We start from the raw sequence: 15042 nt of genomic DNA, 5'->3' as shown, positions 1-15042 counted from the left end.
TTCCAACCAGGAGCTGTGTGTCTCGGAGAAGCTGGGAGTCACAGGAGGGCTGATGCATTTTGGCCGCCTGGATTCTTCAAGTTGCAGTCATCAATCCAGTTGCCGTCGGGTCCCCCCAGCAGGGCTGTGTGCACTGCCTGTTTGGGTGCAGACACAAACTGTCTATACAGAATCGATCTTTACAAGGCAGAGACAGAGAATGTGTGGGGCGGGGAAACGTGGTGTGGAGACTAGTGGGAAGAGCCCAAAGTTCCCGCAACTTCCCCTGGGCTCTGGGTGTGTGACTGGCACTGGGTAAATACTCGTTGACAGTGTCTGAGCCTCGTTTGGAGCTGCCAGTCTCTCCTCGACTCCCCTGGCGAGCTGTGACGTGTCAACTCCAAGCCTTCGCCTGGGCTGATCTCGCATCACAGAACATCTTCGCCCACCTTCGTCTCTTTTCTTAATTCCTTCTGCCCCTCAGGCTCCAGCCTTGTTCACATGGCTTTTCCCTAGATCTCTGCTCAGTTTTTGTTCAATGCCTTTCTTTCCATGCCAACAACACCCCAGACCCACCCAACTACTCATCACTCTTTTCCTCGTTTGTTCCACAGACATTCCCTGAGGGCCTAACTAGTCACTCAGCAAACATTCACTGAGGCTCCGCTCTGTGCTCCACACTGTGCTGGGACCTGGGGACACAAAACTTACAGTCTCACGGGAAAACCAGAAAGTAAACAAGTAATGAAATCATCACAGTGTGCACAGGGGAGGTGGGAGCTGCTGGCGGGGGGCCACAGCACAGGAGACCTAACCCAGTCCTAGGGGTCAGGAAGGGCCTGTGTTAGGAGGTGAGGTTGAAGTGGAGGGCCCAAGAATAAATCTGAATTAGCAGATGCAGGAAGGGAGGGAGCAGTGCGGATTTTAAACTCGAGACAGACAGCCACGGGAGGTTTGAGCAGAGAATCAGATGATGGCATGTCAGTATTAAATAGGAAATGAGGTTGATGTTTTAAAATATAAAACTAGCATTTTAAAAGCTTTTTTAAAAAATCAACTGTATTGAAGTAAAATTTACATGTAATAAAATCCATCAGTTTTAAGTGTACCAGGTCAATCATTTTGGATAAGAATATAATTACAATGGTGTAATTACCACCACAATCAAGACAGAACATTTCTACAACCCATCAAAGTTCCCTCCTGCCCCTTTGCAGTGGATTACCTCCCCTCTACACCACCAGCCCCAGGCAAACCTGATGTGATCTGATTGCAAATCTATAGGTTTGCCTTGACTACAATTTTGTATAAACTGAATCACACAGTCTGTAGCCTTCTGTGTCTGGCCTCTTTCACTTAGCACAATGCTTTTGAGGTCTCCCTCTGTTGTGTTTCAGGGGGAATCCTTTCCACTGCTGAGTAATATTCCCTTGTATGGCTGTACCATAATGTGGTTATCTTTTCACTAGTTGATGGACTGTTAAGCTGTGAGGATGCAGCTTTTAATTCTCCCTTCATCCCACCCTAAAGCACGTTGCTTTGCAGCCCTTCCACCGTGAAGAGAAGTCCAGAAGATGTATTACCTGGAGAAGGAGAGAGTAAGCATTCTTTAGAACAAAGAGGCCAGACTGGCTGTCTGAAGTTTGCAATGAGATAATCATCTTGAAAGCCAGACATGTGGAGAGAAATAAAAGGTTTTTAAAAATGTCCCCAAAGGCTTTACACCAGAAATTGACTCATTGTAACTGACTATACTTCAATTAAAACAAAAAACTGTCCATACTTCCTTGTATTCACAAGTCAGGCCTGACCAGTTTTGGACCAGAGAATCTTGCTGAGAGCCTTACATGGAAGAAATGCATATAAGATACAGGAGAAGCCCCCACCTCAGAGACAGTGGACGCTGGAGTCGTTCCTTTGGAAGGGAGGAGAGGAGGGGGTCAGCCTGGGGTGGAAAACCTATCGGGTAAGTTGAGGGAGGGGAGAAGACAGAAGCTCTTGGGCACTTCAGGGGATCCGAGGGGGACTGAGAGCATCCCGCTGGTGTTCAGCTCTTGCCGGCCCTCCTGGCTCAGGCAGACACCAAACCCAGCAAGCCTGAGAGAGCCCTGCTGGTTCTCTGTGGCCCAAGGGTGATGGACATGCGTCCCAGAAGTACCTGTGTGCCTCCCACAATAGAGGGGTTCAGAGGTGCCAAGGGGGTCAGTACAAGAGGCCACAGAGAGGCGATGGTGGGGTCCACTGTCAGTAGCAGTGGATGTGGGTACACAGCAGCAGGCCAGCGGGACCGAGGACCGCACCAGTGCATCAGCAAAGACAGAGACCGAAGCTCAGAGATAAGTGTGTCAGGACACCTGGGGTCAGCGAGGGGGACCAGAGGACACACGTGGATTGGTGGGAACTTCCTTGCCACCCTGAAAATGTGCGTGCCCCTCTGGAATGCACATGCCATCACAGAAAAGAAAGATGGTTGGGAGGAAGAAAGAATCCTTGAAAAACAGAGCATATTTCAAAAAAAGACAAAGGTAACCCAAAACAGACAATGTCACCTTTAATTGGTAAAATCAAGTTTGTTAATTTGTCAGTTTGTTTTCCTTGCTGTCAGCAGAATGAGGACACTTATGAGGAAGCTAGGATCAGTTAGAGAAAAGTTTTATTCCTCTAGATGTTTGGTGCATCTCTATTACAGTGGGTGCAGTTTTTTCCCCCTATGAGAGGCCAGTCTGACTGAAGTGTGGGGGATGGACTGGTGGGGGGCTGCCTTGGAGGCTACGCAGCAAACTGCCACAATTTTCCTTAAAGGAGACTTGGCAGAGGGCGGGGGTTGTGGAGAGGCTGGGAGGAGCAGGGGTGAGGATGGTGGGTCTCAACTCTGGCCACACAGTAGGACTGCAACTTCTGGATGTTCAGGCCACACCCTAGACCAATCAGAATCTCTAGAGAGCCCATCCCTCTGGAATTCCATCCCCTGGTAGAGCCCTGTGCCTCAAACTCTGCTTTGGAGGAGCTGGGGCTACAAGAAAATTAGTCCCTCCTCGGGCCTCCCAGAACTCTTGGGTTTTATTTCCGGGGTTCAAACGAAGTTGGCATTAGCGTTCTAGTTAGTGTCTTCCGTCTGCTTCCTCCAACTTGCCAGGCTGTAGCACACTGCAGAGCATGTGAACTGGGCTCTTTACAGGGAAGTGCTTCCTAGGGAGAGGCCTGGGTGGGGCACGGGGTGCCTTGGGTGCGATACAAATGGGCACTTAGTATCAGTTTAGGAAGAAAGCTATTCCCATTTCTCCCCAATTTTACTGAGTTATATTAGAAGTGCCGTAATCTATACATAGTGTTTTGGTCAGCTTTGACATATATATACAAACATGAAACCATCACCATAATTGGGATAAGAAACATTTCCCCCAAAGCCCAAATCTCTGATTGGCATCTGTCACTATAAACTGTTCGCATTTCCTAGAATTTTCTATGGATAGAGTCACATAGTATGTACTCTTTTTTCCATCTGGCTTCTTTCACTCAGCTTAATTATTGTGATTCGTCCATGCTGCTGCATAGATCAATATTTTGTTCTTTGAATTGCCGAGTAGTGGTCTATTGTATGGGTATACCACAATTCATTTATCCATTCTTCAATTGCTGAGTATACGGGTTGGGCCTAGTTTTCAGCTATTACAAATAAAGCTGCTATGAACCTTCGCACACAAGTTTTTGTGAGCATCTATATTTTCTTTTCTCTTGGGTAAGTACCTAGGAATGAAATGGCTGGGTCACAGGGAAGGTGTATGTGTAGCTGCTTGAAAACTGCCAAACTATTTTCCAAAGTGGTTATGCTATTTCCCATCCCCACCAGAAGTGGATGAGTGTTTCCTCTTCACCAGTACTCGACACAGTCAGTCTTTCAGACTTCAGCCATTCTAGTAGGTGTGAATGGTATCATATTGTGGTTTTAATGATCCGTTCTCAGGTGATGAATTATTTTGAACATTTTCCATGTGCTGATTTGCTATCCATGTGTCTTCTTTGCTGAAGTGTCTGTTCAAATCTTTTGCCCATTTTTGTTTTTTTGGTTGGACTGTTTGCTTTTCTATTATTTTTGAGAGTTCTTTATATATTCCAGATGCAAGTCTCTTAACAGATACATTATTTGCAAATGGTTTTTCTCAATCTATGCTTTGTCTTTTCGTTTCCCTAACAGGGTCTTTCAAAGAACAGAAGCTCTTAATTTTGATATAGTCCCATTCATCCATCTCCTATTCTATGGATAGTGTTTTTGGTGCTAAATCCAAGAAACCTTTGCCTACCCCACGATCCCAAAGATTACTTCCTATGTTTTCTTCTAGAAATTTTATGTCTTTATGCTTTATATTTAGGTGTATGATCCATTTTGATTTCATTTTTATATACAGTGCAAGATACAGCTCACAGGAGAAAGCACTCAATCTTTCTGCAGTAAGTATGCTGTTAGTTCTAGATGTTCCATAGATGTTTTTATCAGGTTAAGGGCCTTTATATCTTCATGGTTTTTTCTAGGTTGATAATTTTGGATTGCACCTTGGACATTGTGAATATTAGGTTGTGTAGATTTTGAATTGTTCTTGTCTTTGGAGAATGTTGAGATTTTTTGTTGATCAGCCAAGCAACCCGGCTGGATTCAGACTGTAAGTTCTGCATGGCTCCTGTGGATGGTGGTTTGAGTCTCAGTTCGGTCCTCTGAGCCTTTGGCACAGTGGTTGGGGTCTGTCCAGTGTTCCGGGTTAGGCTGGGACTTGTCTGGATTGTTCAGATCTTAATTCTGTTCTCTGAGCCCTCTCCTGATTTGAGCTATGTAGCAATCCTTTGAGATGCACAAGGCAAAAATCAACCTTCTCATCTGGGAGAGGAGATATTTGGGGCCTACAGCCACATAGGTGCTAAGGTCCACAAGTAGGGTGCAGCTTCCTTGCCAGCTGTGAGGACTGAGGTGGGAGGCTGCCCTGGCATCTTGGTGCCACATGGTGGAGACGTGAGGCCAAGGACTGACCTCCCCAGCCACACCCTCGCTCAGGCTGAGGTCTCCCAGCTTCTGATCTCTGCACTCCTCCCACCCAGATGACAAGCCCTCTGACTCAGATTGCCTGTCCTCATCCTTCCGTGCCCTGCGGGTAAAAGCAGGGAAGGAGAAGTGCAGGGATGGGTCGGTCCCATCTCTCTGGGCGTCTCTGGGACTCACAATAAAGTCAGCAGAGTCTTAGCTGCTGATGTCAGGGAACAATCGTAATAACAGCCCAGGCTTGCTGTGCACTTGCTGTGCTCCAGGCACCCTGCAAAGGGCATCACGTGCATGTTCTCCTCGACTCCTGGAAACAACCCCATGAGACAGAGGTTGAGATGACACCCATTTCACAGATGAAGAAACTGAGGCTAAGAAAGCAGAATTCCCTCACCCCAGGTCACACAGCTGATAAATGGCCCAGCCCCTAAGAAGGGGAACTCAGAGTTAAATCCTTCTCTCTGTAACCGGTCCCAGCAACTGTACCAGCTCCCCAAATGCCTTGCCAGGCCCCCTGGAAAACTCCTGCCTACAGGTGCAACAACCCTTCTACGGGGTACCCCAGCCCTCACCCCAAAAGGGAAGAAGAAGGACCAGATTCCCAAGGGCTCTCAGGCTGAGTAGGGCCCTGCCTCCAACCGGAAATTAACTCAAAGGGAGAAGGGCGCTGTCTCTGGTCCCCGAGCGCTTGAACTGATTGTTTTCTGTTCTTCATTAAGTAACAAAGGCAAAACCAACTGGGCATGGGCCTCCCCACCAGCACCACCCTGGACTCCTGGGGAACATCTTTATCCACTTACCCAGGGATTCAGGAAATTCTCCTCCAAGCCAGTTTTATTGGAGATTTTGGAAGCAAAGCTCATAGCCTCGCAATCAATAACAGATGAACAATGCTCGCATCACATTTTTTCGGGAGGACGTTTGGCCTAAGCCTGTCCCATCTGAAGGGCCTGGGCTTGGACATTGCTGGGAAATGAGATTCAGGACAATTCTAGAAACCAGAGTCATCGGCATGAGGGTGCAGCAGGAGGGGGTGTCCCTGAGAGGCCTGTGTCTTGCAGGAGTTGTGGTCTGGCCCATACATCTCCTCCTCGCCTCTCCTATCCCCCACCTCCCCCCGGCTTGTCTTCCACATGTGCTCAGCACGGGCATCGAATCCGCAGGCCATAAAGAATCAATCAAATGCAGTCCTGACTGAGCCAGGGGCCGCGGCGCCAAAGTACTGATGGAAGGGTAGGCAGCCGGGGGTGACGGCACACCCAGCTGCGCGCAAGCAGTTTCAGCATAAAGTCTCTCCCCACCCACCCTCCAAGCCACAGACACATGATGCTGGAGAGGATGGTCCAAGATGAGTACCGGGACCATCTCGTGGGCCTCCATGCCCCTAACCCCATAGCTGGAAGGGTGGGACAGGGAGCAGGGAGGGGAATGCAGAGGGTGACGTTACCGGGATGGTAACATTTTTTGTCCCAATCAGACCGTCTGTAGTATAAGAAATGAACTACTGAGAATAGGAAGCAGGGTCCACAGTTCCCATTTCCCTCATCTCATCACTTATTGAACACCTACAGTATACCAGACAGGGAGAGCGTGAAGTACAGGTGAGCAAGCAGAGGCTGGCCCTGGCACCGGAGTTTACAGTCTGGCAGGTTTATAGCAGCTCCATCAGCATCCCAACTTTGTCCTCAAGAGACAGAAAAAAAAAAAAAAAAAACCCAAGAAAAAACAATCTCCACTTTGAAATCCCTTAAAGGATGATGGTGCTTCCCTCGTGCCATTTTGAAGACTCCGTGACTCCTATGGCCAGGTCATCCGGCTCCTTTGCTGAAGAAACTGCTAAATATTTTGGTCCTGCTCCAGTCCCAAGTATCTCATCATCTGGCAGATATGTTTTGAGCACCAGCAGATTCATGGCCCTGAGCAGACTCACTCCCTGAAGGCCAGATCAGAGAACCTGATGCTGGAAAACACACGCCAAAGGCAAGAAAGCTTCAGTCCACAGAGGCAGCCCCACGCAGCTGGGTGAAACTAGCTGAGGCCCACAGGCACAAGTTCTGGTTCAAACCTGGCTGTGCCAGGGAATCACTGTGTGACTTTGGGCCAAACTCTTTCTCCCCTCTGGACCTCAGTTTTCCCATCTGTGAAATGGGTTGGTAGGTAGGCGTTTCTCCAGGCATTGTCTGTGGACTGCTTGCTTCAGAATCATCTCAGGGTGAGGAAACTTGGGGGAAATGCAGATACCTGGGCCCTACCATAGCCCTCTGGCAAAGGTCCTCAGAAGGCAGGCCTGGGAACCTGCATTTGTAACATACTTCCCTTGGGGATTCTGATATCCCAAGGTTTGAGCAAGACCCTGAGAGTGGACAGTGTCTAAGTGTGTGACAAGCTTGCCCACTTAGATTCTGCTCTAAAGGAAGCAGGGCGATGGGGACTCAGGTGGTCAGAGGAGACTTTGTGGAGGTGGATACTGGCTGAGCCTGAAGACATCCTGACAATAATGATCATCATGGCTGTTGCTTATCAAATGCCGTTGCTTTATCAGGCCCTCTGCCAAGTGTTTGATGTGCCTTATCTCATTTAACCATTGTGACAGCCCTGTGAGATGGACCTCTTATCCACAGTTTTTGGTGAGGAAACTCGAGCTCATCCAAAGGCTGAGTGACTTGCCTACTGAAGATGTTCAGATCCCCTGTGAGACGGCCTGCAAAATCCTCCCCAACAAAGTGCCTGGGGCTGGGTCCTGGAGCCACAGAGGAAACCTTTCAGGAACAGAAGGTGGTGGCATCTGAGGCTCAGGGAACAGGAATGCTTGTTTCCTAGATTGCTTCCTTCACTCATGCATTCATTCATTCACTCCCTCATTTGTTTTCTTGCTTCTTCATTCATTAATTCATGTACTTACTTCTTAATTCATTTGTTTAATTACTCTTTGTGTTTGTAGTAGACTTAATTTCTGGACTGTGTTAGGAAGCTTTCACTACAAGTGGCAGGAACACAACTCAGACTGGCTCAAGCAGAGAAAGGGATGTATTGATACGTGTATCTGAAACGACCAAAGGTGAAGGTGTACACAGCTTCAGTCATGACTGGATCCAGGTGTTCAGATGTTATTTTCGGGAACTCTCCCCACACCCTTTTGTTCTGCTTTCCTCTGTGTTGGCTTCAGGTTGGGTTTTTTGTTTTTTTTTTTTTACCTCTCTATGTGTAAAGTTGCCCACCAGCAGCTGCAGCTGAAAGAAGATGCCTCTTGTCCAAGAGGTCAGCAAAAATCCCAGAGAGGCCTCTCATTGGTCTAGCCTGGGTCTCACATGCTCACCTCTGAACCAATCACCGTGGTTGGAGGAGTCAGGGCTCTGATTGGCCAGGCCTTGTTCTGGGGTGATAACATCAACTTCAACAAATTACATAGACTGAGCATGGAGACGGGGGAGCCCCAGGGAACCCTGGGGCGCTATTACTAGAAGGGAAATATGCATCCTTGGATGGGCAAGAACTCAGTGTCTTCCACACGGAGGTAAGAGGTCTGCATTGTACTGGGCTCCCCATCCCCAGTTCTAGTTCGACACCAGGAACATCTACCAATTTCTTCTTGGTTTTGTGATGGAGTTGGGGAAGTAGTCCCTTCTGGCTTGGAAACGCCAAGCCCTAATGTCCTTGTGTCTGAGACCATGATGCCAACAGCAGCCACTCCCTGGGCACTCATTACTGGGCTGGCTAAACGCTTTACTGACAGACCCCTCTAATCCCGTCAGCAGCCCTCCCTCTGAGGTGGGCAGTGGGGGTGGCAGGCTGTTCCCGTTTCACACTTAGGGAACCTGATCTTCAGAGAAATTAAGGTTTAGCTACTGTGATGGCCAACGTGAGGTGTCAATTTGACTGGGCTAAAGGGTGCCCAGATAGCTGGCAAAACATTATTTTTGGGTGTGTCTGGAAGAGATGAACATTTGAATCAGCAGACTGAATAAAGATCACCCTTGCCAGTATGGTGGGCACCATCCAACGCTAGATAGAACAGAATCGGAGGAAGGGCCAACTGGCCCTCTCTTCTGGAGCTTGGACGTCCGTCTTCTCCTGCCCTTGGTCATAAGCGCTCCTGGTTCTTGGGCCTTCCAGACTCAGACTTGGATTTTCACCATTGGACCCCTAATTCTCAGGCTTTCAGACTCAGACTGACTTACATCACCAGCTCTGCCTTTCCTGGGTCTCCAGCTCACAGAGGGCAGAAGGTGAGGCTTCTCAGCCTCCATAATCCTGTGAGCCAGCTCCTAGCATCACTCATAAGTCGCTACGCACCCTATCGGTTCTGTTTCTCTGGAGAACTCTGGCTGATACAGCTAGTCACAGCTGTCAAGTGACGGAGCTCAGGTTTCAACCCAAGGCTGGTGATGGGTGAGTCCACGCCGTCCATCTCTCTGTGGGGTATTCTTCTGAGGAATACCAGGAAGGCGAATTCCTGCCACAGGTGAAGTTCGGTTCTGTCTGGGATGAGAGAGTGGGAGAGGGCAGAGTTGCCAATTTGGAACTGGTCAGAAAGAAGTGTCCACAGTTCCCAGAGGTTTCTGAGACCCTCTGCAGCCTAACAAGGTCCTGATTTCTGTTGCTGCGGCTGCATGGATGCAGACCATGTGGGGACAGGGCTCAGGCAGGGCCCGCCCTGCAGGGTGCATCTCACGCCTCCCGGGCAGCGGGGTAACTGAGGTCACCAGGCAGCTGGGGAGGGGTGGGAAGCAAATGTTTGTTGAACATCCCTTGTGTTCCCAGAACTGTGCCGGCTAACCAGGATACCAGGAAGCATGACTGTCAGAATCATCGTGGGCAGAGATTCTTAGGAAGTTAGCACAGCCAGTGGCCTCCAAAGGCCGTCTTGTTCAGATGGCGGTCAGGGCTGCGCAGGAGACATTTGTTGGGTGCAGCAGGAGGGGCAAGAGGCCTGGTTCTATCCTTTGAGGGCCTGGATAGAACAAAGAGTCAGAGGAAGGGTGGATTGGCTGCTGGAGCTGGGACATCCTCTTCTCCTGCCCTCGGGCATCAGCGCTCCTGGTCCTTGGGCCTTTTAGACTCAGACTTGGACTTACACTATTGGTGTAAATGGTGTTGGGGAACGTGGTATTGGGAATGGAAGAGCAGAACCCCCCTCCTCTAAAGGGGACACTGCCACTGGTCACCTGCCAGGTAGACATGTGGGGCCTGTGTTCTGATATTTCAGAGAGAACCCAGAAATCGATTATATGCATGCCTCCAGTCTTTAAAAAATAGCTTTGAATTTTTAGAGGTCACTATGTAGGCTAAACCAACGTGTCTCTAGGTTTTGTGACCCCAGCTGACTTTACCGTGGGGAATACTGAGGCCCAGAGAAGGGAGGTAATGTGCCCGAGGTCACACAGCCAGACTGAGAACGAGCTCTTCTGCCTTCCGAGCCTGTGGTCTGATTCTGGGCTGCTGTGTCCTTTACACATACATGTCCCACACACGGCTGTTTACACAGCACTTTCGCACCCAGTATCTCCGTCCCTCTTTACCTTGCCTCAGGAGGGGGTGGGACGGGGACAGTCATCATCTCAGAAGAGCAAAGCCTTGTGCCCAGACCCCACAGCCAGTGAAAGCGATGCAGACGTCTGGCTCCCAGGGCAGTGTCTGCTCTCTTGCTTGGTGCTAAATCTTGTGGTTTGGGTTTCAGCCTGAGTCAGTCCTTCCAGAAGCCTGAAACCTAACAGGAGAGAGAGTTTACGGTTAGGAGACAAGACTCAAATTAAATATGCTCAACGGAGCACAAATGTGTGAGACAGGAAATGAGGGGAATTAAGAGCAGCAGCTGACTTGGGTCAGGCAGAAGCCTAAATATTTACACGAATTATCTCATTAAGTCTGCACAACCCCTTCCACAGGAGAAGTACTCTTATTTTATTGATGGGGAAACTCAGGCACAGAGAGGTGAGGAGACTCATCCAAGGCCATACCCAGGAGGTGGCTGAGCTGGAATTCAGGGACCCAGAGAGCCCATGCTCCGGGGGTATTACTGGGGATGGGCAGTTGGTTGGCACCGTCAGGGAGGATGCACCAGGACCCCCTGGAATATTCCACTGGGTCATTCCAGTGGTGGATCAGCATGAGCAACTGTGTGGAAGCAGAAATCTGCAGGTTGATTCAAGATCAGCAAAGAACCCAGCCAGCCAAGGATGGGAGAGCTGAAATAGGACTCCAAGACCAGGGCACCAGAGCCCTTGCGTGTCAAGAAGACACTGAAGTCCAGACGGGTTTAGGCCCCAAACCGTAAAGCACCTTGTGGAAAAACAAGGGCCAGGACCCAAGTGGCTCGTCTCTCCACTGCTTTTCCAGCTGCCCCAAGCTTTTCTCACCCAGTGCCCTGATATGTTTTAATTTCTATTTACAGGACATTCCCAAGTGACACCTACAAGTGTCAGAATCCTGCCTGTCTCACCTGTCTATTACTTCATAACAAACCCTCCCCAAACTTAGTGGCTTTTAAAACGAGAGTTTTATGATCTTTCCTGTGCCTGTGAATTGACTGGGCTCAGCTGGTGGCTGTTCTGCTCCACATGTCCGAGGCTGCAGTCATCTGGGGGCTCAGCTGGGCTGGAATATCCAAGATGGTGCCCTCACATGGCTGGTGGTGGACTGATCTGGAGGTGTGAAACACAGAGCCTACTTCTGGCCCCCTATGGGGCATAGGCTTCTTGGAGCATAGCAGTTGGGTTCTGTGATCTGATTAAACTATGTATTTTGATCTTCATCCCTGGATCCTGGCCAGAGTTCCTAAAACCCTTGTGATTTCCTAAGTGATTAGAGTGAAGGGAACATCTTTTGTTGTAATTGGGTTTTGTCCCCAGCTCCTGAAACATCTTTTGTCATTCGTAATAAGCCCCTTTCAATCACACCTGAGCTTATGTTAATGAGGTGATTTTTTGGAAAGCCTCTAAGGATGGGGGCTGGTTGCCAGGGAAACCAATGTGTGATTAGAGGCTGGGAACTTTCAGCACCACCCTCTAGTTTCTCAGCAAGGGAGAGGGGGCTGAAGATTGAGTCGATCACCAATAGCCAATGATTTAATTAATCATATCTAGGTAATGGAGCCTCCATAAAAATTCTCCCTGAAGGGGTTTGGAAAATGTCCAGATTAGTGAACATGTGGAGATGCTGGGAGGGTGGCACACCTGGAGAGGGCGTGGGATCTCCACATGCCTTCCCCGTACTTCATGCCTCTTCATCTGGCTGCTCATCTGTAGCCTTTGTAATATCCTTTGTAATAAACCAGTAGAGGTACATAAATGGTTCCCTGCGTTTTGTGAGCCATTATAGCAAATTATTAAAACTGAGGAGGGGGTTATGGGATCCCTGATTTATAGCCAGGTGGTCAGAATTACCAGTGACAACCTGGGACTCGAGATCAGTATCTGAAGTTGGGGACAGTCTTTAGGGATTGAGTTCTAAGCTGTGGGGTCTGTGCAAACTCTGGGCAGTTAGTGTCAGAACTCAGTTAAATTGTAAGACACCCAGTTGGTGTCCTCCAAGAATGGGAGAACTGCTTGGTGTGGAGAAACCCCCACATCTGGCGCTGGAAGTGTCGTGTGTAGAGGAAACAGGAGCAGCTTTTTCCTTTAGGTTCCAAGAGAGCACATCCCAAGAGCAAGCATTCTGCAAGACCCAAGTAAGAGCTACAGGGCTTCTGACCCGGCCTGGACGTTACAGGCATCACTTTGGCAACAACAAAGGGTCTTGTTTGACCATGCAAGACCCTCGTGACCTGTTTGGTCAAAAACAAGTCACAAGGGTCCAGTGCAGGGTCCGTGGGTGGGGACAGCAGGGTGTGAATATTGGGAGGTCTCATCCTTGGACTGTCACTCCCGGCACCCCATCCATCTCTCCCACTTTGGTTTCAAGGACTCTCTGCTCTTCAATTTCCTCTCCGTTGACTGATGATTCAGTTCAACTCATCCAGGGGCTTTGCAGGTCAATTGTTTACTACAGGGTGTGGCACCAAGTAGATGCTTAATAAATACTTGCGGAAGAGAGAAAGAAAGAAGGAGGCAGGGAGGGTGGGAAGGAGGGAGGAAGGGAGGAAGGGTTTCCTCCGACAGGGTCATCATCAAGCCTTCGCCCCAAACCTCAAACCCATCAAGCTCCTGCCCACGTTAGGTCTTTGCACTGGCTGTTGCTTTGCCTGAAATCTTCTTCTCCCCATGTTTCCCATGACCAGGTCCTTCTTGTCATCCAGATCTCAAAAGTCACCTCCTGAGAGAGGCCCCCTCTGGTCACCCAATGTCACCATCACCATTAACCACTTTCTAATTAACTGAAATCAGTTGCTTCAAGAACACTTATCTCCATGTGAAATGATCTTATTCAGTTATTTATGTAAATGTTCATTGTCTCCCTGTCTCCCTCCCTCTAGACCAGGGTTTCCTAATCTTGGCACTATTGACACTATGAGCCAGATCAGTCTTTGTCCAGGACAGGAGCACCTCGTGTATTGTAGAATGTTTAGCAACATCCCTAGTCTCTGTCCACGAGATGCCAGTAGCATGCTCTGCACACTGGGATAACCAGCAATATCTGTAGACATTGCCAGATATCTTGGGACAGGTGTGTGTGTGTGTGTGTGTGTATGCGAAACTACGCTTGGTTGAGTACCACTTTTCTAGACCATTGGGTCCTACATTTTAGCGTGTGTCAGAATCACCTGGAAAACTTGGCACAGATTGCTGGGCCCAATGCCAGAATTTCTGACTCAATAGGCCTGGGGTGGGAGAATTGCATTTCTCACACGTTTTCAGGTGATGCTGGTTCTGCTGGTCCGAGGGTTACACTTTGAGAACCACTGGTCCAGATGCTCCACGAGAGGAGGGAGAGAGATGGTCTCATGTCCTGAGTGCCTGTCATAGTGGCTGCATATCGTCGGTACTCATAAATACTTCTCAAATAAACCACCTAAAATCTCAGCTTCCCGACAACTCATAGGGGGTTTACAATGAAAAATTATCTGGTAGGGGAAGGAGGAAAAGTTACGTGTTTGAGGTGAGGGTGTGAGAGAGCGTACTCAAAATTCCTAATGGTCCTGGTGTTTTAGGAGGTCTAACCCCACTGCCCAGAGTGGGAGCAGGGAAGGATAACAGGGCTGCAAAAGACAGTCTGTAAGTTCATGTGCCGGTTAGCTTTGACCTAGTGGGCTTGACCATCCATCTTGGATTTCTCCTGCCCTCTCTCGGATCCATTTCTCCTTACCATCCAGGGATTACTTGCTGCAGGAGCAGCTGGCTGCAGGCATGCTCCCTCCCTCTGGGATCCTGGCCTCTCTGAGAACAGCCTCCATCCTTTGCTGCCTCACTCCTGGAGGATTCAGCAGGGGGCTCAGAACACGATGGGTCCAGCAGGGTGAGAGGATTCCTCATGCAGATGATATAATGTTAATAATGACAATGAGCGCTAACATTTATGAGGCCAGGCAGAGTGAAGACACCTGCACACGTCATTTGCACCTCACCCTGGCTCTAGGAGGTAGGAGCATGTTGTTCCCCCTGTTTTCCTGATGAGGAAACTGAGACTCTGAGAGGTGACATAATTGGCCTAGATTCGCATAGACTAGCAGAAGAGGTGATGCTGGGCTAAAGACTTGTTCTTAACCGCTCTATGAGTTTCTCAAACTGCTCTGGTAGATGCTGAAATGTGTCCTGAGTCCGGGGTGGGGGAGGGTGGGTGGTCTTCCTCTGCCTCAGGGCCTTGGCACTTACAATTCCCTCTGCCTGAAATGCCCTCCCCACCCCCTCAGGCTTCCTTGCCTTCTGTAGGTCTTAGATTAAATCTCGCCTTCTCAATTAGGGCTCCCCCACGAACATACTCCACGCCACTCCCCACTCTCCTTGCCTGCTTTTTCTTGCACTTACCTCCATCTGACATAATCCCTGCTCTACTTGTGTTTATTGTCTGCCTCCTTCCGCTGGAATGTCAGCCCCCACGGGGGCAAGGAGCCTTGGTTTGCTGTGTTCACTGCTGTATCACCAATACTTAGGACAGTCCCT

Source organism: Camelus ferus, chromosome 13 (assembly GCF_009834535.1).
Source record: "Camelus ferus isolate YT-003-E chromosome 13, BCGSAC_Cfer_1.0, whole genome shotgun sequence".
In the NCBI taxonomy this organism is placed as follows: Eukaryota; Metazoa; Chordata; class Mammalia; order Artiodactyla; family Camelidae; genus Camelus; species Camelus ferus.
Note: the sequence above shows the minus strand (reverse complement) of the source record.